Raw genomic sequence first — 24,427 nt, 5'->3', positions numbered from 1 at the left:
TTTTTTTTTTTTTTTTTTTTTTCATTTGCGTTGTCTGCGCTATTATGAGTTGTTTGATGTTTTTTTTAATCATTCTATTTTTGTTTTTTCATCTATTATTGGGTGCGGGTATGTAGTTGTGTGTGGTTTGGGGTTGTGTTCGTTGTCGGTGGCCATGACATTTTTTTTCTTTTTCGATTCTCCCATGTTTCAGATTTTTCCCGATTTTTGTTGGGGTTGTTCGTTGTCATTTGATGTCGGGAGTCTTGTATTCGGGCCGTGGGTGTGCACTTGTATATGGGTTGTGGTTTTGTTCGTGGTCGGTTTGTTTTGTTGGTTGTCATCCTGTATTTATTCTTTCAGTTTTGTACATCAGTATGGCACACACAAATCATCACAACGGCACATCATCTTTCTAGTCCCTCATTTTCATGTACGTAAATAAATGAAGCACGTTTTGGCACACAGAGAACGACCCATATGCACACGACTGCCTGGTTATTTTTGTGGTTGCACATTATGGCTCATACAGATCTCCCTAAGTGCACAAGTAGCTGTATACCATTTGTCATACAACTTTAATTTAATCCCCAATGTTTTATTATGCGTTTCATTTTTTCAGCTATGTTTTCTAATGCTTGTCAGAAAGATTTGTTGTCTGTATTCCTTGATGATGAGGTTGATGATCGGTATGGGGCTTTCTTACGGAGGATTGTCCCTAGAAGGATGCCGATGTGTTGGCGTGATGCACGTAACAAAGTAGATTGTGGTGTCATTGTGATGCGGAACATGAAGACCTTTTTGGGGCAATAAGTGAATGCATGGGATAGTGGCTTGCAAAAGGGTGATACTAGGGGCTTGATCTGTTGAGGATGTCTTATATGTGTCAGATTTTGTCGGCAGAGATTAACATTCACCGTTCCAACATCATTCTTAGCGTTGTTGAATACTGTGCCGGCCTCTGACAAATTTAGCTATGTGTGCTCATCTATAGTTAGTTTATCAGTTGTTTAGTTTATTACACTTGGGTACATTCAGAAATTCTGATTATGGTATTTGATAGTGCGTCTTTTATTTGTTTATAATTTCTTTTTGGGCCAATTTTCTCATAATTAATGACGTTTTGTTGTAATGTTGCACACAAGGTATGGCTCACGCAGTTTTACCCATGTGACAACGTGATATTTCACCACCTTCTTGTACGTATTTTTGTTTGCTTACTTATTATGGGAAATATGGCACACACGCGATCCTCAAGTACACACCAATGGCTACTGTTGCTCAGATTGGCACACACAATGCAGTATGGCACACACAGTATGACCAATCTGCACAACATCTCGGTCACCGACTGTTCATCCAAATGCTCCTTCTGTACATTATGGCACATGCAATTTAACACATGTGCACAACGGTATCTTTCACTATGCCCTAAGTTGTTTGGATTCGAACTAATGTTTTTTTGGAACATTATGACACGCATAGTTCAATAAAAAGCCGCATTTTGGCACACAGTGGAACGCACACACTAAACTATGTGCACGTTAGTTCATGGCCACCATAACGCTTCACAGTATGGCATACATGGTGTAAACCAAGTACACACCACCTTTTTTTTATGCCTTTTAGGCCATAAACTAATTATAGGCGTTAGGGGACTCACGTGAGCCCCAAGTGCACACCCTAGTGCCGCAACTCATACTAGTTTCCAAGGAATCAAACTGTCAGTACGGTTCCACACTTTGGCACTTGCCGCATAACCCATGTGCACACTGTCTGCAAATTCTCCATTTTAGAGGAATCAAACTGTCAATATAGCTGCACACTTTGTCACACACCGCATAACCCATGTGCACTCTAATTTTGGATTATCCATTCCTGACGGTGACTACTAGAATGTACACATAATTATACTCTAATTTCGGATTCTCCAATTTGAACCTATCTCGTGAACACAACACGTACTTCCATATGATTTCACCTACCATCGCTTTTTCTCAGTCGCTCACCGCACATCAAATCCTGTTGTAGTTGTGTACATTGTGTAGAATTCAATTCTTGATTCTAACTTTGTGAACCGCTGCCCAACCACATGCTTTAATTACTCTTCACCCTCTAGTGTCCGGTACTTCGTTTATCCAGGTGAGATATTCATCAAACACCCAAATGAACTCCCATATGTGCAACCATGACCTGTGGAATATGGCACTCATTATTTACTTCAAATGTGGTTAACCACTGTGGCACAAACATCCAGACCAAGGTGCACGCGTTGGGGGTTTCTGTGGCCGAAGTTGCACACTCATTACCCCAGCAGTGCACTCAACCCAGGTTGGTATAGTGTGTGCACTTGGGGAAAGTAGTATGTGCCACTCTATGATAGCTTTGTGTGTGCATGTTAAGATAGAAAGCATTTGTGTGTGCACTTGTGTAACATAGTGTATGCCCAAATATGCAGGATTAACGTGTGTATGACAAGTCGGAAAACATTAGATTGTGCACTTGGGTAAGGTAGTGTGTGCCCTTCTTTGCTGAATTCGTGTGTTTTCCAAGACCAAAAGCATTTGTGTGTGCACTTGTGTGTTTCAGTGTGTGTTGTAACGTTACATCTTCAAAAATGGCAGAACCATTATATGTACCCACCCAAATCTGCAGAATCCTCTTGGTCAACATTCCCAACCAAATAACAGTGTTTATAAACGCAGCCGCTCTTTTCAGTCACCTATAGGCTTCCACGGAATAACACGAATGTATGTGTTCAAATACATCCAAATTGGACGTATGCACAGCTATATAGGAACAATTTTTAATGTTACCCATGTTTTCGCCGCTAGCCATTGTCCTGCACCAACCGCCGATGAACGCTTGTCGGCATCACTCTCCGAGACCGTTCGAGTGCTGAACTGACGTCCTTCATCCCCTGTCGTAAACTAGTGGAATGCAAATCCAACAATCATTAGAATCCTTGCTTATCTTGTCATCCTAAAATCAAGGGAAGAATCCAAATATAATATTTGTTTTTATTTGTTAGTTGGAATAAATTACACTTATAACCTTTTTAATTAAGAACGTGTAAGATGTAAATAAAAATGCTTAATTATCTAGACCATTGATTAAGCAAAATTGTAGGGCTTGGATTAGTTCCTATGTTCTTACCTAAAGATGAGTTCTCACTTGAAGGCCACCCTATATATATATATATATATATATATATATATATATATATATATATATATATATATATATATATATATATATATATATATATATATATATATATATATATATATAAACTATAATAAAGCTATATGGTTTGGGAAGTAATTAATGTTACAATTAATGTTACTTCTCAAACCATATAGTTAAGATTAATGTTACAATTAATTACCAACATTATTATTATTACAAGCTATAAATATAAAATAGCCACAACATCCTTTACTATAAAAAATAAAAAAATAAAAAAAAATCACAACATTTGAAAAATAAAATAATTATTTTTTTCTCGCCCATAACAAAGGATTACATTTATTGAATTAATGGAGTTATTAAATGTTATGATATTAGGATTAAGGATTCTGATTCCCGATTAATAGAAAATATGAAACGATGCAATATCAATTAAATCTCTGGCTTTACAATGAAAGCTTATTTGATATGCTTTTGTTATTTATGGTGCTTCTTGTGATTACAATATTAATTAAATTTTCGATGAAAGCCTATTCGATATCTGAAACAGTGCAATTAATGCAAGCCACTACATATAATTTTTCTCCCTCTCAAATGCTTCAAATTAAAGAAATGGCAGAAGCGAGAAGGGATGAAGAAAGCAAATGCTCCGGATCGTGGGTCAATTATTGGACTTCAGAATTAAAAAAAAAAAAATACATTTGAATTATCTCCACAAAAAGTGGTCTTGGATTTATAGAATGACATTTGGGTTTATGGAATGACATGTGCATAAAGAATATATTATATAATCATATAAAAAATGTGTTCAATTAGAGTTTAAATTTACTCATACAAAATTTGAAATTTGCTTTCTAAATGTAATTATCTTAGTTATTATTCGTATTGTGAAAATTATAATATAGATGAAATACAATTAAGAATAAATCAATGTAATTATGTAATTTTCTCTATAAGTTTATTTGAATATGTACATAATTAGAGATTATATTAACCATACAAAATTTTAATTGTAATTTTGTATTCTATAAAAATAATAAATACTTAACAAATGGAAGCTCAAAAATATTATTATATTAAACAATTTAAAATAACTATTTATTTATTTATATTTATAATAACATAATTTTTTCCCCGTGCATCACGCGGGTAATAATTATTAACTAACAAAAATTTTATATATGAATAAACCTCATATAAGGTATATTTTATAACATATTTTTCGTGCATCGCACGGGACAAATACTAGTATATATATATAGACACACACACACATGGATAACAATCAGCCCATTGATCCTAGCAATCCAAACTGCACACCACCGGCCCAATTCAAGACCCACAACCCACAACCCACAATAAAAGACCAAAAGAATCTAGACTACGCAGACATTATTGCAGCTTCCCTCTTTTCTCGCTTCTGTGACCTCTCTCGACACTCTCCCTTTCGTTTCTAGAAACTATAAGCAAATCCAATAGAAACAACAATAGCAAATGAATGAAAGAAAAAAAAAAGAGTTTCATGCTGATTAATAAGTTCTGCCCAGAATTGCCATCGCACCAGACCAAATTCCATCGCCCAGAAATTGAGATTGCATGCAGAGAAGAAATGAAGCTGACGCTGGATTAATTCACTGAAAATAACAAATTGCTACGACTCGAAAATTACCACGACTCTGAAATTACCACACCATCGGAATTATAGCTAATTGGAGTTTCCGAAATCGAAACCCGGCCGGATGAAACTCTGCTAACCAATCGGTCAATTCTTCTCGATCCAGCGGCAGGTGTTCGTCGGGCAGAAACAATCTGGGCGGCAAAGCAAACAATACCATGCATCGAATAGAGACCACAACATCTTTAAGGTAAAACCTTGCCTTTCTGATTTTGTGACGTAGGATGGAAGCTCAAGAAACAATCACACAAATTATAAGAACTCAAAGGGAATAATATTCTTCTTCAATATCTCCAGGATTACAGAACATATGAATATATAGGCAACTCCCTATGTGTGAACAAAGAAAATTGAATATATATATATTAAATTCAAAATTCTGGGTTACATTGAGTATCAAATGCGGGCGTGATCGAGATTTGATTCGAGCTCGCATTAGCATCAGCGAGCTCAATTTTCCCATCCCTGGCCAGTGCCATGACTTTATCTTTGAAGATAAAACACTTCTCAATCGGATGACCAAGAAGACGGTGGTACTTGCAGTAATATGGGTCATCCACCCTTCTAGCTTCATCGGGACGTTTCATTTCAGGCAACTCAATGAGCCTAAGTTTGAGTAGCTCATAAAACATGGGAGATACATCGGAATCCATGAAAGGATAAGTCTTCTCCTACCTTTCTTCAATTGTTGGCCTTCTACCACCCCATGACGGGCCAGAAAATGATCTTGACCTAGGCCTTTCAGTTGCCTTAGTGAAGACTGTCATAGGAGTAGCCTTCACATTCATCACTTCTTTCTTTTCCTGCTTTGGAAAAGGTTTGTTCCACTTTTTAACTTCTTGTTTTCCAGGTGCATTGGAGGAGCTAGGCAAGTTCAATATGTTGAGCCCTTCGCTGGCTTCGATGCTCAATTCTATGTCGTGAGCACGACTGGATAACTCCTCAAAGGACTTTGGCTTAATCCCTTGTAGGATATAGGAGAGTTCAAAGTGCATTCCTTGGATGCACATCTCAATTGCAGAACTTTGGGATATTCTTTCTTTGCAATTCAGGCATAGTTCCCTCTACCTTTCGATGTAGGTACCGGCGCGTTCACCCTTCCATTGGCGAGTAGTGGTGAGTTCCAAGAAGCTAACCGTTCTCCTTGTGCTATAGAAACGAGTTAAGAACTCACGTTCCATATCATGCCAGCTATCAATGCAGCCGGGCGCAAGGTCAGTGTACCAATCAAACGCAGTTCCCTTTAATGAACGGACAAACTGCTTTACCAACAGATCGCCATAAGTCCCTGCATCATTGCATGTCTCTACAAAGTGGGCAATGTGCTGTCGGGGATTTCCTTTGCCATCGAATTGCTGGAACTTAGGAGGTTGATAGCCGTAGGGCATTTTCAACTCCTCAATTCTTTGTGTGTAGGGCTTAGCATATGAATATGAAGGTTGTCCTTCATCCAACTTGCCTTTGATGGCCCCCATTATGTAGCCCTTCAACTGATCCACCGGTATCATGCCTTCGGTAACTGGAATAGTTTTCTCAGTTGCAGGTAAGTGGGGAGCAGCTTCTCCTACCACATGGCTAACATGAGGTGGTGGTGATTGCTGACCAACCTCTTCTTGCCCTTCAGGTTGCTTTCCTGGAGCACGACTTCCTTGCTCCTCCATGATGCTTCCTACCCTATTATCGAGGGTGTTAAGCCGTTTCTCTTGATTTTGGAGAGTGACAGCCATTCCTTCCAGAGACTTAGCAATTCTAGCTAATTGCTCCTCCACAGACTCTGTGTTTGTCGCCATGGCCGGCATGACGTTGTAGACATGCGACCACTCAGGTGCAGCCTTCCATAATGGATGTGGCGGAGTTACGGGGGAAGTGTTCCCGCTACAAGCGTTCCCTTGCATAGAAGTTGGACTACCACCATCGGTAGCTCCCTTGGGAGAGGGTGGACTTCTAGCAAAAGCAATTGCCTTTGAGGCAGCAGGGGCCTTATCAAGCCTTCGAACCACACGTCATGCCATGGACTGAGGTTCAGGCACTTGGACCCCCAAATCCTTTGCGCGGTTCCTTGTCAGCGGACCTTGCGTTTTCTGGGTTGTGCCAGGGCTAGCTACAGGCGTAGACTTGGACTTGGTAGCTTGGGCATAGGTCCTCCTGAACATGGGATTGTTTGATGTCATTTGATGCGCAGGTAGAGGTATAGTAGTAGAGAGATGAGAGGCAGAGCTGTCCCACTGGGCGTGCCAAAATATTTAAACGCGAAAAACTTGAATTGTATATATTCAAAATTCAAAGTATCGGTTACAAGTAGTATGTATCAATAAAGCAGGGGTACAATCTCTGTATATGAGAAGTCCTCTGATTCTCTACTAGAAGTATGCCTATTTGATGTGTGCCAAATTTGGAATATGCCAAATTGGAAGTGTGCCGAGTCCAGAGTATGCTGAACTTGAAGTAGTTCCTTGTCGGAAGTATGCCGAATCCGGAATATACCGAATTGGAAGTGTGCTGAGTTCAAAGTTCGGGAGTATGCCGAACTGGAAGTATGCCGAGTTCAAAGTATGTTGAACTGGAAGTATGCCGAGTCCGAGAGTATGCCGAACTGGAAGTAGTTCCTTGCTGAAGGGCCTCCGGAGTTATGTAGCTTGTTCTTCAATGAAGGGCTAATATGCAGCTTGATCTTCAAAGAAGGGCTTCCGGTGTTCAAGTGGCGTGTTCCTCAGCGCGGTATACGCAGTACAACTGCGGGCGTGTTCCAGACGATATCCTGGAGAGATTTCGGCAGAGCTTCGATATGCAGATTTCCAGACCTCATTCTTTGAAAATGAAACCACTATTTATAGTGGTGAGGGTGAGGGAAAATCTCCAACCAACTCTTAATTCCTTATTTAATTTAATTTCTTTAATTAAATTAAGGAATGTATCGAGACACCATTGCGCCCAGGTTCATGATTTCATTAAATTTCCAAATAATATCAAATATTCAAATTTCCTCAAAATTATATAATCCATATATAATTTTAGTGGGCCAAGACCAAGTCAAGCCCGCTAATTAGGCAACCCAATTCATCCAAGCAGCCCGGTCCAACTCAATTAAATATTTCATCATTTCGGGCCGAACAATCCAACATCCAATTACATTTAATTAAGCAATTAAACCAATTAAATATTTAATAGGCCATTTTAATTAACCCGATTAAAAAAATACCAGTCTAATTAGCTTAATTAAAGTAATTAATTTAACAATCAATTATCCACCACGGTGCAACAATACTATTTAAATTTCCAATGCTTACAAATTTGTAAACAAAGAAAATTGAATAATATATTTTAATATTCAAAATTCTGATTACATGTCAAATATCAAGGGGGTGTGGGTACAAGATCTCTGGATGTCCTCTGATTCTTCAATTTGATGTCTTGAACACTCCACCATTGAAGGGCCTCCGGGTTTCGAGTGGCTTGATCTTCAAAGAAGGGCTTGTATATATAGCTTGTTCTTCTTGAAGGGCCTCCGGGTTCAAATGGCTTGATCTTCAATAGAGGTTTGGATCAACATGCATCAACATATGGAGGAGGAGGGGCTTTTGCTTTCAGGATCACATTTTTATTGTGATCCTGAATAATATTTTTCTAGATGTTTACATCACTTTTCCTAGGATGTGTGTGATTACATAGAAATGAAATGCCCTATTTATAGCTGTAGGATAGAGAGTTTTGATAAGCTCAAACTCTTTTGATATTATCTAATTAAACAAATTAGATAATATCAATATTATCCAAAATATTTTAAATATATTCAAATATACTAATATTGATAAATAATCAATATTTTGTCTACAAATGCCCCCTCGAGACTTGCTTATACACCACTTGAGAGCATATAGCATTCAAAAGTATGTAGTGCAAGAAAGTCTCGACACTACAACTTAAAGATATAAGGCCGTTTCAACTCGTGCCAAGGAGTCTTGAAAGATATGAGGTCGTTTTTACTCGTGCCAAGGAGCATGAACATGAGGCCGTTTAAACTCGTGCCAAGGAGTATCATTTAAGTGCCAAGGAGTGCCAAGGAGCCTTGAAAGATATGAGGCGAACACCCGGACGGTTCGCTCCGCTGTGCACTGAAAAGGAAGATGGGAAACAATGGAAGCGTCCACTCCCCTTCATTGTTAAGCACGCTGTCGGTCAAAGTTCAGAACCACGGCGGAATGATAACACATCCGAAGGAAAATGGGTGATTGTCACTCATAGAAAGAAGAAAGTTGAGCCTGTGAAGCATCAAAAACACATAGTGAAAAGTTGGCTTGAGAAAACTTCAAAAAATACTCATGCCCACAAATCAAAGACGAAGGGCCATGTCAAACAGCCACGTGCACCAGTTCCTTTGGCTCAATATATGCCAAAAGGATTTGATCTTCAAGGGGCCGGCACTTCTGGCTCCTGCCTAAATACAAATGACAAGCCAGAAGATGGAGGTGAATGTTCATCTCCTAAACATATCGAGGATGAGGAAGTGCTAATGCATAAGGTTACTTCCTACTCCACAGAAATTACCTTCAAGGATGAAGACTTGTTACTTGGAGGCACGCCACACAATCGGCCATTATTTGTTGAAGGCTACACCCGTGGGCAAAAACTCAAAAGAATTATGGTTGATCAAGGCTCAGCTGTCAACATCCTATCCCTCCGAGCTGTGAAGGACCTTGGTATATCTACAGATGAGCTTGCCCAAAGTCGTCTAATGATACAAGGCTTCAACCAGGGAGGGCAAAGAGCAATCGGCATCATCAGACTTGACTTAAGAATTGGAAGCCTAAGTTCAGGTGTCCTCTGCCATGTCATAGATGCGAGGACATCTTATAACTTGTTACTTGGAAGGCCGTGGATACATGAAAATGGGGTGGTACCCTCGTCTTGGCATCAATGCCTCATGTTTGAAAAGAACGGCGTAGTTGAAAAGGTTGTCGCCGATGAAAGCCCTTTCACAGAGGCTGAGTCTTACTTTACAGATGCAAAGTTCTACATTAAAAGGCAAGTTATTGTTGAAGATATCGAGGGAAACAATGACGATCCACCTTCCCGATCGAAGTCAAAGGGAAAACAAGTTATACAGAGAGATCAACACAACACAAAACTCATCTTCCCGCTTGCGAGGATTGATACACTCAAAACAAATGCAGCAAAATCATCCGAAGAGAAATGTGGTGATAAAGTGGGCCAAATATTCCCCGCCAAACGTACCGAGGGTTTCGACCCTAACGCTTATAAGCTTCTAGCCAAGGCTGGCTATAACCCCAACGAGCCACAAAAGTTGGGAAAGCTTATCCCCGAAGTCGGTGGTAAAGGCAATGCAAGTCACCAAGAACCTCAAACGCGCAAAGGGTTGGGCTATGTTCCCCCTAAACCAGTGCGAATTCTTATAAACAGGGCTGCAAGTAATTGTATCTCCACGGAGGGAAGCGAGTATGACCCAAAGCTCACTCCTACCAATGATAATGGGCAAGACAAAAAGAAGTCAGTCTTCGACCGAATCGGTAAGGCGGACTCTTGACGCTCAGTCTTTGATAGACTGGGGTCAAGTCCTAAAGCCCTAAAGAGAAAGTCAATGCATGATCGACTCGGAGCTGTCCAAGTTGTTAAAGACAGTGCCAATGTTCCTGCTGAAGTGGAACCTCCCAAAAGGCTTAGAAGCATGATTCCTTCTCGGATGAGACGAGAAACATATATTCATGTTTCATGCGGTGAAGTGTTGAAAGTCCAACCGAAGACCATTGTACACACTCGTGTACATAAAGAGGAAAATGAGGAAAGCGTAGGTTGAAGTGATGACGTACCACCAACCACTCAGGGAGAGGTGGCATCGTCGTTCCATATCACTTTGTGTGATGAGACTCCGATTGAGGGAGAAGATGCAGAAGAGGCACCCCATGAGTTAGAAGAAGGGGTACGGGCCGCAGTGGATGAATTAAAAGAAGTTGATCTGGGAACTCCTGAAAATCCTCGTCCTATCTTCATTAGCGCACTCCTATCCGATGAAGATGAAGAAATCTATGTCACATTGCTGAAAGAATATATTGATGTCTTTGCATGGACATACAAGGAGATGCCAGGGTTAGACCCAAAGGTAGCTGTGCACCGCTTAGCAGTGAAGAAGGGGTGTCGCCCGGTTAAACAAGCTCAACGACGCTTCCGCCCCGAGCTCATTCCCTCGATTGAAACAGAAGTTAATAAGCTTATTGAGGCTGGCTTCATTCGTGAAGTTAAATATCCAACCTGCATATCTAGTATTGTGCCTGTGCGCAAGAAGAACGGCCAGATACGCGTCTGCGTAGATTTTCGGGACCTCAACGTGGCATGCCCGAAAGATGACTTCCTGCTTCCTATCACGGAGTTAATGATAGATGCCGTGACCGGGCATGAGATCCTGTCATTCATGGATGGCTCCTCCGGTTACAATCAAATCCGCATGGCGCCGGAAGATGAAGACTTAACTGCATTCCGAACGCCGAAAGGCATTTACTGTTACAAAGTAATGCCCTTTGGTTTGAAAAATGCAGGTGCTACATACCAACGGGCTATGCAGACAATATTTGATGATATGCTGCACAAAATGGTTGAATGCTATGTAGACGACCTGGTTGTGAAGTCGAAATTGCGCACAAATCACTTGGTGCATTTAAGGCAAGTCTTCGACCGCCTACGGAAGTTTCAACTCAAAATGAACCCCTTGAAATGTGCTTTCGGGGTTGCTGCTGGAAAGTTCCTCGGGTTTACTGTTCGACACAGGGGCATTGAGATAGAGCAAGCCAAAATTGACGCCATAATGAAGATGCCTGAGCCGAGAAACCTTCATGAGCTTAAAAGCTTACAAGGGAAGTTGGCTTACATCCGAAGGTTCATATCAAACCTAGCGGGAAGATGTCAACCGTTTAGTCGATTGATGAAAAAGGGCATCCCGTTCATATGGGATGAGGCATGCAAGAACGCATTTGAGAGTATCAAGTCATACTTGATGAAGCCGCCTATGTTAACCGCTCCTGTTCACGGTCGCCCACTAATCCTCTATATCTCCGCCCAAGACAGTTCTATGGGCGCCTTGCTTGCTCAGGAAAATGACAAGGGGAAGGAGAATGCTCTATACTATCTCAGTAGAATGATGACCCCGAACGAGTTAAAGTACTCCCCAATTGAAAAGCTATGTTTGGCACTTGTGTTCGCCATCAAAAAACTTAAGCACTACTTCGAAGCTCATACCATCCGGCTTGTTTCCAAAGCGAACCCGGTGAAATATGTTATGGCGAAGGTCGTTCTCTCCGACCGCCTCGCAAGGTGGTACTTATTGTTTCAACAGTTTGAAATTATATATGTGCCGCAAAAGTCTGTCAAGGGGCAAGCCTTGGCCGATTTCCTAGCAGATCACCCAATACCTGCTGAATGGGAGTTGTCTGACGATTTGCCTGATGAAGATGTACTTATCATTGAAGTCCTACCCCTATGGAAGATGTACTTTGATGGGGCTTCGCATAGAGAAGGGGCAGGTGCTGGAGTTGTCTTCGTCACTCCAGAAGGCGAGGTGTTGCCATATTCATTCACCTTGACCGAGCAATGTTCAAACAACGTTGCTGAGTATCAAGCATTGATACTTGGGCTCGAAATAGCGGCTGACATGAAGCAACTGAGAATTAACATTTATGGAGATTCAAAGTTGATCATAAACCAAGTGTTGGGTTTATATGAAGTGAAAAAGGCGGAGTTAATCCCATATAACAACTATGCAAAGATACTAATGCAATGGTTAGGGGATGTCACAATTGAACATATACCAAGGAAAGAAAACAAGCAGGCTGACGCTTTAGCCGCATTGGCTTCGACTATTGCTCATCCTGCAGCCCGAGTGCGAGTATGCCAAAAGTGGGTAGTTCCACCAATCTTCAATGAAGACGGCTCAGTTGATGAAACTGTTGAACTACCTACTGCCTCAGTTTATGATATAGGCAAAGACGACTGGAGGCAACCGTTAATTGACTACCTCACTGATGGAAAGTTACCTGAAGATCCCCGGAAAAGGGTGGATATAAAGCGTCGAACTCCTCGCTTCATCTACTATAAAGAGACGTTATATCGTCGTTCATTCGAGGGAGTCTTTCTCCGATGTCTAGGGGAAGATGAAACTTTACAAGCTATGCAAGAAGCTCATTCTGGGGTTTGCGGTGCACATCAATCCGGTCCCAAGTTACACTTTCACATTAAACGAATGGGCTATTATTGGCCTACAATGGTAAAGGATTGCATAGACTATGCTCGAAGGTGTCAAGCTTGTCAATATCATGCAAACTTTATTCATCAGCCACCAGAACTTCTACACCCAACAGTTGCATCTTGGCCATTTGATGCTTGGGGACTTGATGTGGTTGGCCCAATTACGCCCAAATCATCTGCGGGGCACGCATACATACTAGCTGCCACCGATTACTTTTCAAAGTGGGCGGAAGCTGTGACATTGAAGGAGGTGAAGAAAGAAAATGTTGCAGACTTTCTCCGTGTCCACATCGTCTATCGATTTGGTATCCCACGATATATCTTAACAGATAATGGGAAGCCCTTTTGACAACAAGTTGATGGACAAGATTTGCAAGCTTTTTGACTTTAAGAAACGAAACTCATCAGCTTACTATGCAGCTGCGAATGGGCTTGCTGAAGCTTTTAACAAGACCCTATGCAATTTATTGAAGAAAGTGGTCTCAAAATCAAAAAGAGACTGGCATGATAGAATGGAAGAAGCTTTGTGGGCGTATAGAACCACATACCGCACACCTACTCAAAGCACTCCAAACTCTTTGGTGTATGGTGTAGAAGCGGTCTTGCCTCTAGAGCGCCAAATACCTTCCTTAAGGTTGGCTATACAATAGGGGCTTACTGATGAAGAAAATGCTAAGTTACGCTTGGCTGAGTTGGAAGCCTTGGATGAAAAACGTCTGCAAGCGCAACAAAGCTTGGAGTGCTATCAAGCTCGCATGTCCAGAGCTTTTAACAAAAGGGTTAGGACCCGTTCTTTTCAAATTGGGGACAAAGTCCTAGCTGTTCGCAGGCCCATCATTGTCACGAGAAAAACCGGTCACAAGTTCACTTCAAGGTGGGATGGTCCCTACGTTATTTTAGAAGTTTACACCGGTGGGTGGGCCCAAATCATAGACGCTCCTGGACCGCATGAGTCTAAACTATGAACGGCTCTACTTAAAATTTTTTTTTATTTGAACTACGTTTGACTTCTCCTTCATAGGAGTACGTTTGACTATCTAAGTTCAGTCATAACAAAAACAAATCCAATTCATGTTGCAAGAGTGGTTTATCAAGACATTCGCTCAGCTCAGCAAGCCAAAGCAAAGATGTACGAGTTTGCTAAAAGTCAAGCACAAAAATGAGAAGCACCCAATTATCAAGAGTTGAGGAAAGAAACAACATCAGTCTTGCAACAAAAAGAAATGACTAAAGGGAAAATGGCCTCATTCAAGCTCTCCCCATCTTTTGGAGTCAATAGAGTCAACCCTTAAATGAGAGAGACTTCTACCTTGGCATTTGAGACTGAATTCGCCTCAGAAGTGATAGAAGTGTCATAATCACAGCCATAGGGGCAAACCCTTCATGAAATCTTAAAGGGAAGAAGCTACAGGATACTCCCTAGCACGAGTCGAAACTGCCTCATATCTTTTCAAGACTCCTTACGTCACCAAGCATATATTATGTACGTACATATGTATATGATCCGCAAAGTAAAAATGCCAAACATATATATATTGTATACATATATATACAGTCGCATGGACCAGTAGTGGAAGTAATATATCTACCGTGCATGCAAATGGTGGGGCAAAACAAAAACATTAAACATATTACATATATACCTATGGACCACGCATATATTATATATATTATGCACAAAGTGTGTATATTATATATAAGTTAAACATGTGGATTATGCATAGTGGGCCGCCGTGAGTTTATATTATGTGTACATATACATATATGTAATTCGCACAAACGAAGCAGTGCAGTACATATATATTATTAATATTCATATACACACTCACAATATACGTACATAAATAGAGAGGAGAGTGGCATGCAAAGTAAAATACATGTGAATGTTTGAGTCATCTACACGCAGAGCAAAGGGAAGAGTACGCATGGGAATGCGTGAAAGGCTCTATGTAGACCCTCCCTTATTCCACTTCAGTCGTGCATTGAACAGAAAACAAAGCAAACATATATATATGTGATATTTGGCCACATATATATACATGTACACCCAGGCGAGCAATGAAGACATAGGTGGTGAAAATTAAATATGTTAGGCAAATTCACAAGCAAAGCAGAGAAACTAAATAAAGCATGGGAATATGGGAAGGTAAAAGTCTGTAGCACAAGGCTCTATGAAGACTCATGCTTTCCGAGGCAAGCACATATGTATTGTCTCTCCCTCCGGTTGTAATTAAACTGATAGAAAACATAACCTCCTTTCCGAAGCAGCGAAATATTCCTTCCCAGCAAGCTCCGGTGAGTTCACCGGTACGGTGAACTTGGAAGCTTTACAGTAGCCTTCAGCGCCGAGCAATGGCGAATATTTCCTGGCTACGACATTCTCATATTGTAGTGTGACAAAGTCAAGCCAACGATCTCCGATAGCCAGCCCGGCGAGTGTCCCAAGGTGATGACAGAAATTCCAGTCGGCAGCCGCAAGATTCTAGCAAGCCAGTATTCTCCAGAGGCGAGCTTGTCCACTCCCCTTCGGCGGTAGCCGATGTAAATTTGAGCAGAGGAAACAACCAAAAAAATTGATTCCGATGTGCTAATCCCAGCAGGTCCTTCTCCGATGGCGGTGGCCCGCAGCGGCGGCGAGCCCAAACAATGGTAGAGGACGTTTCAGAAAAATCAATTTCTAAAAAGCTCCGGTCCAATGTTTTAATCTCAGACGATAGCAATGTGCCGGAGCACATGCCTGGAGAGTACCCAGCGACTTTTGTGTCTCCCATGATGGTGATCGGAGATGGTGGCCGGCAGCGCGAAACCAAGCCGTTCCGGAAAATTTCCAGGTTGCGGTGAGAGTCTGGCAATGGTGAAAAACATCTCAAGAAAATTAATTCCAAGTGCATTCTGTCCAATGTCTTTCATGTGGCAAGAATCCAAACATCATTCCGGAAAAGTTAACTTTCAAAAAGTTCCAGATCACTGGTGAAGATGGTGATCCAAGCTTTCTTCTCCGATGATAGAAGACGTGCCGGAGCAACGTCTTGAGGCAACATCCAGCAGTGGCCTTCCCCGGTGACGGTGGCCGGTGGCCGGCGGCGTGAACCCAAACAGTGGTGGAAGTCATCCCGGAAAAATCAGTTTCCAAAGAGGTTCCGGTCCGCTGTTGGTGACGGCAGAGAGCTCAAGAAGAAGCATAGCAGATGTCCGATGCGATACTAGATCGCCGGCGCGATTCCGTGTCCTTCATCGCCAAGTGCAATGAGAATGGGCACTATCCGGTAGCAAGAACAGATCCAAACAGTGGTGAAAACAGCCGGGAAATCAATTCCGGGAAGGTTCCGGTCCACTGTTGGTGAAGATGGCGAGCCAAGCATTGGTGAGAAAACAACCCGGAAAATCAATTCCCAGGAGGTCCCATCCAATGCTCTCAATTCTTCCCCTCCTTGTTCTTGATAAAAGCTGCAAAAATTAAATACATACACATATATATGGGCAAAATTAGAGTTACCTGAAGGTTGTTGGTCTGCGCTCAGATGAGAGGGGATGCAAGGCAGTGAAGATGAGTCTTATTTATAGCTGCAGAATGAGGAATTTGAGTGTGCTAGGACTCCAATTTTGTTGTTTAATCTATATCAAGCTCTGATTCTGCGGTTGGTTATGTGGCTGGGATATAGTTGATAGAATTTTGAATTCTAAGAGAAGAGCTGATTGGATGTTGGAACTACACTAGTGGTCCATGTACGTCTATCAAGCTGTGAAAGGAAATTAATTTTAGCTAAATTAAAATTGGAATTTGGCTAAAAATAAAATTAAATCTGAGTAAAGTTGAGAGGGAAAATAAGATGGGCCTTTAATATGATTGTGGACATGGTTCTTGTTGGGCTTGGTGCATATATTGGAGATTTCTTCAGTCGTTATACCCTACACCACGGCGCACATAGCACTGTGCGCCGCGCGCCTCCCAAAACGACGTCGTTTTGGGAGGCACGGTAGGAAGTTGCTGGGATTATGTGTATTTGTTCATATAGTTATGTGTATTGGTTTATACAGTTATGTACATTTTTTATACAATTATGTACATTCTTTTTATACAATTATGTACATCCAAATCAGAAAATTTGTGTGTATTATGTTAATAGTTGATGTGTATTATGTTAAAAGTTTATGTTTATTATGTATTATGTTAGATTATGTGTATTATCTTTTAAAAAGAGTGTGTATATTTTGTTATATAATTATGTACATTCATGTATACAATTATGTGTATTCTAGTACAACATTATGTACATTCTTGAACAACGGTTTTTTTTTTTTTTTTAAAGAAAAAACTACTGCCATTCACTGGGGCGGGAAATTTCAAAAAAAAAAAAAAATTAAAACGATGTCGTTTTGCATCTGGGCGCATAGTGCAACGGGCGCCGTGGTGTAGGATATAAATTGCCAGATTTCTTGCAGTCAGAATTTAATTATTGGGTTATTATCTACAAATATGGACGGTTGGACTACTACGATTAATTTCGAGACTACCTTCCCTTTGCGTTTAAGGCACGTCAAGCAAGTCTCGAAGGGGCAATTTGTAAGCATTGGAAATTTAAATAGTATTGTTGCACCGTGGTGGATAATTGATTGTTAAATTAATTACTTTAATTAAGCTAATTAGACTGGTATTTATTTAATCGAGTTAATTAAAATGACTTATTAAATATTTAATTGGTTTAATTGCTTAATTAAATGTAATTGGATGTTGGATTGTTCTGCCCGAAATGATAAAATATTTAATTGAGTTGGACCGGGCTGCTTGGATGAATTGGGTTGCCTAATTAGCGGGCTTGACATGGTCTTGGCCCACTAAAATTATATGTGGATTATATAATTTTGAGGAAATTTGAATATTTGATATTATTTGGAAATTTAATGAAATCATGAACCTGGGCGCAATGGTGTCCCGATACATTCCTTAATTTAATTAAAGAAATTAAATTAAATAAGGAATTAAGAGTTGGTTGGAGATTTTCCCTCACCCTCACCACTATAAATAGTGGTTTCATTTTCAAAGAATGAGGTCTGGAAATCTGCATATCGAAGCTCTGCCGAAATCTCTCCAGGATATCGTCTGGAACACGCCCGCAGTTGTACTGCGTAGGAACACGCCACTTGAACACCAGAAGCCCTTCTTTGAAGATCAAGCTGCATATTAGCCCTTCATTGAAGAACAAGCTACATAACTCCGGAGGCCCTTCAGCAAGGAACTACTTCCAGTTCGGCATACTCCCGGACTCGGCATACTTCCAGTTCAACATACTTTGAACTCAGCATACTTCCAGTTCGGCATACTCCCGAACTTTGAACTCGGCACACTTCCAATTCGGCATATTCCGGATTCGGCATACTTCCGACAAGGAACTACTTCAAGTTCAGCATACTCTGGACTCGGCACACTTCCAATTTGGCATATTCCAAATTTGGCACACATCTAATAAGCATACTTCTAGTAGAGAATCAGAGGACTTCTCATATACAGAGATTGTACCCCTTCTTGATTGATACATACTACTTGTAACCGATACTTTGAATTTTGAATATATACAAATCAAGTTTTTCGCATCCGTAACAGAAATATAAATGCAATGTTTTGAGAATGGAAAAGACATCTAGAGCCACATGAAAAACAAATACTTGATATAAATAAAAGCAACTAATAAATGCATGGGACTTGGGACTTGTATTTCAGCCTGCATGTGTGAACGCACGTAGGATCGAAGCTCAAGAAACAATCACACAAATTATAAGAACTCAAAGGGAATAATATTCTTCTTCAATATCTCCAGGATTACAGAATATATGAATATATAGGCAACTCCATATGAGAATCCGTAACAGAAATATAAATGCAATGTTTTGAGAATGGAAAAGACATCTAGAGCCACATGAAAAATAAATACTTGATATAAATAAAAGCACCTAATAAATGCATGAGACTTGGGACTTGTATTTCAGCTGCCTGCATGTGTGAACGCCATCATTTTGCATTTAATCAAGTATGTTCTTGTTTAGACGGATGTGTATATTTCGATTTTAGGAATATTATACACATGCAATAATTTTCAGATCTAGAAATTTATGAGTATATCAACAAAGAGTTAGCGCTGGAGTATTTATTTATTTTTTAATATCTGTTATGTGCAATATTTTTGTTCATATGTGCGTTTTTTATATAGATTTTTTATTTTTTATATGCATGTATATTGTTGGATAAACTTGGGTTTATTATTGATTCTGGAATTTGAAAAGAGAAAATAGAGGGGAAATAGAAGAGAAAAGGGAAGATACAGAGAAGAGAGAGTTGGGAGGGAGAAAGAGGTAAGGAAAGTTGAGAGAAATTCTATTACTTTGAGTCAAACGAAGCATAAACCTCCTGTATATGTTCCCTATTTATACTAAGGATATCGAAAAGAATTGTGGAAAATATCTAATAACAGCTAACAGATTAACAACAAACTAACGGCACTCAATCTTTTCTTTCCTTCTGAAGTCTTGGGGCGTTACATATTATATAGATTTAACATCCCATGTGTTCAATTTATATGTCATATTTTTTTTGGAGTTTATTTGAGTTCAAATGCGATTATATTTGAAAATTGTTTAGTTAACTGTTGAGAAAAATCTGAGTTCATTGGTTTGTGAGAAATCTGCTCATCTTGCAGTTTTCTTGATATATCATTTTTTTTTTCGGAATCAAAAGATCATTTTCACTGGACTCTATTTCTGCTTTGATGGATGGTTAGTGCTGCAGCGGTTAAAGCTTTTGCAGATGAATCTACAAGCTCGAAAACACATGTAAAATTTCAGTTTAAAACTAAAATAGCTTCATGTAATGTAGTGTAAATGGGATGAATCCTCCATGTTTCTGATATGAACTATGTACTAAGACAAAAATGGAGGCTGATACCAAAAGTGGATGGAAATTTGCACCTTCATTGTTTCATTTCCTAGATGAGCAATATTTGCTATATTGTAATACTGACTAATTCTAATTATGATTATGCACCAGAACAGAACATGTATAAAAATAGATTTCCAGTGAGATCAATTTTTGTTTTTTGTTTTTTTTTTGTTTTTTTTTGTTTTGTTTTTTTTTTTTTTTTTTTTTTTTTTGTTTTTTTTTTTTTTTTTTTTACATTTACCTCAACATTAGAGTGTAAGCTTTTAAATGCAGAAAATAATATTTCTATTATTTGTATGCACATGTCCTCAAAAAACTATGGCAATATTGCAGACGACGGGAACTAAGATGTCTGGGTAGAGCTACAAAGAAGAGATACATACAGTGAACACCTTCTTTGAAGGGTAATATTCTTTTATAACTTTTTAACTATATTTTTTACATCTATATATATAATTAATGCTTTATTATTATTCTCTATACATTTAACATCTCATGTGTTTCATTTATATATCAGATTTTATTTTTGGTTTATTTTGGTTCACATGCAATGAATATTTTAGAATTGCTTTATTTCACAATTAGCAACAAATTTGATATACGTTTCAATTGCATATTTTTTCCTAGAATTCACGTTACTTAAAAAAAAAAAAAAAAATTGGTGCAGATTTCACACACATGTAAAGCAAATCAGGTACATATTGCAAATGAAATATTAAGTCAATATTTCATTGAGTTTGAATGTAGAACAACAGGTATGTTTTCATTGTACCTTTATCTTCAACATCGTGTTTTCTTTTTCCACGTATGGTAGTTGACCCCTTCACTTTCTTCACTGTTCTTGCAATTCTTTACTATGCACATACAAAACTTTTCTTTGAGAAAGAACATCTTTGTTTCTTAAATGCCATGTATATATAGATACCAACTTTTAGAGAATTGAAGTCACTATCAAACATTAGTATATGAGAGTCAAAGCTTACCATCAACAATTAATGCCTAGTAGTAGGGCTGCTAGGTGTATGGGAAAAGTAGCAATATTTTGTGTATTGGATATTGTGTAACTTATATTGTACTCAAGAAAGGTGATGGCTTGTTTTTGTACTTTAAATAAGAAATAAATTATTCAAATATTATATCATATTTTAACAAAAAAGCTTTTACAATTTAAAAATCTAAAAGCCTAAAAACTTCATAAATTGTTAACAATTTTTCAGTAGAATCCAACAAAACTGAATAGGAATTCATTCTCATCACCAATGTGAGGTTAGATAATGAATAGGACAAAAAAAAACTCAAAAATATAATGCTACCTTGCATTTTGTATTGCCGTAGAAACCAGATCCATATCCATGCGTCTTGTTAGTTTGCACCATGCCTGTTTCCCCAAAGAGGTCACCTCTGAGCATATCACAGTCTAATGCAACTACAGCTCAATCTCTGAATAACTTGAGTCCATTGGTACTATAGTGAAACATTAGAAAAGCCAACAGGGGCTTTCACATCAGATAATTTCTTTCTTTTTTCAGTATATGCATAGACAGATAAAGGACTAAGGATTGAAATTCACAACTAAAATTTACTTGACTTCATAAAATGCTAAGAAAGATAGAAACAGTTTAAGGATAAATAATTGTAATATATAATGTGCTGTAAATAATGACACTAAATATGAATTTAAGAAAAAGGAAATAAAAGAACTAACCTTGTATACTATTTACTATGCAAATCAAATTCAATAACCAAGCTTTACTTATATGATATTAACTTCTGATCAGCATGCATGTTTCTTTCTAGTACTAACAGAATTGTTTTATAAATATGGTGTAGATGGTGTAGAGTTGAGACACATATCCAAAGGAAAACAGGAACATAGTGCAAATCAAATAGTAAGTGCAAATTTGATAAAGCTTGAATTTAAAACACCATGTTTGCTTCTGTACCTTTTTTGTTTCTATAAAAGTTTTCTCATTCCACATATGCTTGTTGATCCCTTCATCCTTTTCATTCTGCCTGCATTTGTTAACTATTGATCCCTTCTCTAATTTTTTTTTTTTTTTTTTGTGTGCATATTAAACAACTTACGTAAAGTAGAGTTCCAAAAGAAAAGGATGTTGGTATTAACCAAGGTTGCAGTAGGCGCTAGGCGCTAGTCGGGCGGCCGGGCAGCGCCTAGCGCCTAGGCGGTCTAGGCGGCGCCTAGGCGGATTCTAGGCGGCGCTAGGCGGGCACCAAAAAAATTAAAAAAAATAGTGACAGACTTGTAGTTCGACAATTTTAATGAGGTTGTTTTCAACGTTCACTCAAATAACACATCTAAATAAATGAAATAATGATAATTTATAAGTCATAATGTCATAATAATATTAAAATCAATAATTAATGAAAGACGACATCGGTCAAAATCAGACAAAATCGATCAAAATCGGTCAAAACGGTCAAAATCGGACGAAATCGGTCGACTCGGCCGAGTTTGACCGCCCAGGCCGCCTAGGCGGCCGACCGAGTTTTGGCCGCCTATAGGCCAAAACTCCAAGGCAAGTGGCCGCCTAGCGCCTAGGCGGGCACCTAGGCGGCTAGGCGGCCGAGTTTTACAACACTGGTATTAACTCAATAGTAGATTCCTTAGTCTGCTGAAGATGAAGCTGCGCACCCACAATAAACTGCCCGGATATCTCTTGCCTTGATTGCAGAAATATGTAATTTGTTTTTTAAGTTTGTATTTGAATAGAGGCTGAAGTCTCAAAACATGTATCTTCTTCTATATATAAGCGTGGAACTAAGGTAGTGAAACTGTAACATCGATAGCCATACCTGCTGCCGTAAAAAATTAAAGGAAATACCAACTCTGCCAACAATACAGCACTCCCCGTACACAGCTTGATTGAAATCACACGCTTCCTATCAAGAAGCAGGTGTAGATACGCAAATTAACAGGCAATAAGTTTTAGGAGCATCACAATCATATGACAATTCTTCATCTAACAACTGATTTCCATGAGAAGATGAGGAACTCATATTTGGCAGAGGCATAGAGGGAAAGCAAGAAATACTTTTTCCAAATACACGTAAAAGATTTTCAATTTCCACCAAAGCATAGTTAGCCTTTTCTTCATCTGTGAGGATTAAACCTAAAAAAGGAAATAAGATCTAAATCTTACTTATATCTGATGTTCCAATATAGAACAATCATGTTAATAAAATGTATGTATTTTGGATCCTACAAAAGAATATAAATAAAAAAAACCTGGTTTATCTAGTAGTTTCCGTTGGTTGAACTCCGCATCTTCAGCTAAGAATATCCATACTGCCTCCCAAACAACTTATGGTCGAATAAGAACGTTTGAAGTAAGCATAGTAACAAATAGTCTCCTCATAGAAGTTGCAGATGCCCATTTACTTGCTTCATTAATCGCATCAACATATTCCTTGTCATCTGCTAATAAACCACGAGCATAGCATGCATCTCGAAACGAACTATACTGCACCCCCTCAACAATACGAAGATCTTCATAACATGTTGCACCAGGAACCAAGTTCAACAAACACCTTTTATATATATATATATATATATATATATATATATATATATATATATATATATATATATATATATATATATATATTGTCCTATTGTATTACGAATAGAAATTTTAATGTAGAATTATAGTACAAATAGGAAAGTTTGAAACAATATATTCTATTAGGAATTGTATTACACTGTTTTATAATAGGAAAATAGCATTTTTTCCACTGAGTTATATACTTATAATAGCACTTTTTTTTTCAATAAATTATTCAAGTGGCTGTTTGTCCACCTAAATTGTTAAATGGACATATTTACCCTTAAAATAAATATTTCATTTATTTTTTTCTCGAACGAATTATGATCACGATTTGGTTCAAACCGAACAGACATTATAGCAACCAACCCGAAATATTCCAATTACAATTTAGATGTGAAACCCGATATTTAGAGTTTATTAAAATTGCGAACCGGAACGGACGGTTCATGTTCTGAACTGAAAAAATAAAATATATTTATTGTTGAATTTAGACTATTTTAAAATATAAAAATAAAATTCTAAAATAAAGACGTATCAAAATCATGAACCGGATCTGGAACTGCCAATTTACGGTTCAGGGTCCAGTTTTTTCGATTCATAATTTTAATAAATTGAAATACAAATATTGGGTTCTGATCTGAATCATAAGAGGAAACTTTCAATTCGATTGCTATAGTGTCCGGTTCAGTTCAAACCGAACCGTGATCATCCCTACGTATACGCAATAATTTGTTGGAGAAGAAAAATAAATAAAATGTTTACTTTAAGGGTAGAAATGTCAATTTAATATATCAGGGGGGAAAATCGCCACTTTTAGAATACTTGAGGGGGCTAATG

General features: G+C 38.7%; 2 long non-coding RNA genes across 3 annotated transcripts; one reads left to right on the top strand and one right to left on the bottom strand.

Moving 5' to 3' along the window:
• Nucleotides 1–4,635: 4,635 nt before the first annotated feature.
• LOC109184407 lies at nucleotides 4,636–21,884 on the top strand. Of its 2 annotated transcripts, XR_002054772.1 has the most exons (3): nucleotides 4,636–5,033; nucleotides 20,358–20,428; nucleotides 21,855–21,884. It is a non-coding gene; the product is annotated as an uncharacterized LOC109184407 (long non-coding RNA). The 2 variants fall into 2 exon arrangements; XR_002054771.1 differs by lacking the exon at nucleotides 21,855–21,884 and having other exon boundaries at nucleotides 20,358–20,558.
• Nucleotides 19,544–20,209, bottom strand: LOC109184408. The gene is made up of 3 exons (XR_002054773.1): nucleotides 20,141–20,209; nucleotides 19,903–19,905; nucleotides 19,544–19,560 (listed from the first exon to the last, which is right to left on the bottom strand). It is a non-coding gene; the product is annotated as an uncharacterized LOC109184408 (long non-coding RNA).
• Nucleotides 21,885–24,427: the final 2,543 nt, after the last annotated feature.

The sequence above is a fragment of the Ipomoea nil genome, unplaced genomic scaffold (genome assembly GCF_001879475.1).
Source record: "Ipomoea nil cultivar Tokyo-kokei standard unplaced genomic scaffold, Asagao_1.1 scaffold1262, whole genome shotgun sequence".
NCBI classification, from domain to species: domain Eukaryota; kingdom Viridiplantae; phylum Streptophyta; class Magnoliopsida; order Solanales; family Convolvulaceae; genus Ipomoea; species Ipomoea nil.
Note: the sequence above shows the minus strand (reverse complement) of the source record. Positions and strands in the feature narration are given on the sequence as shown.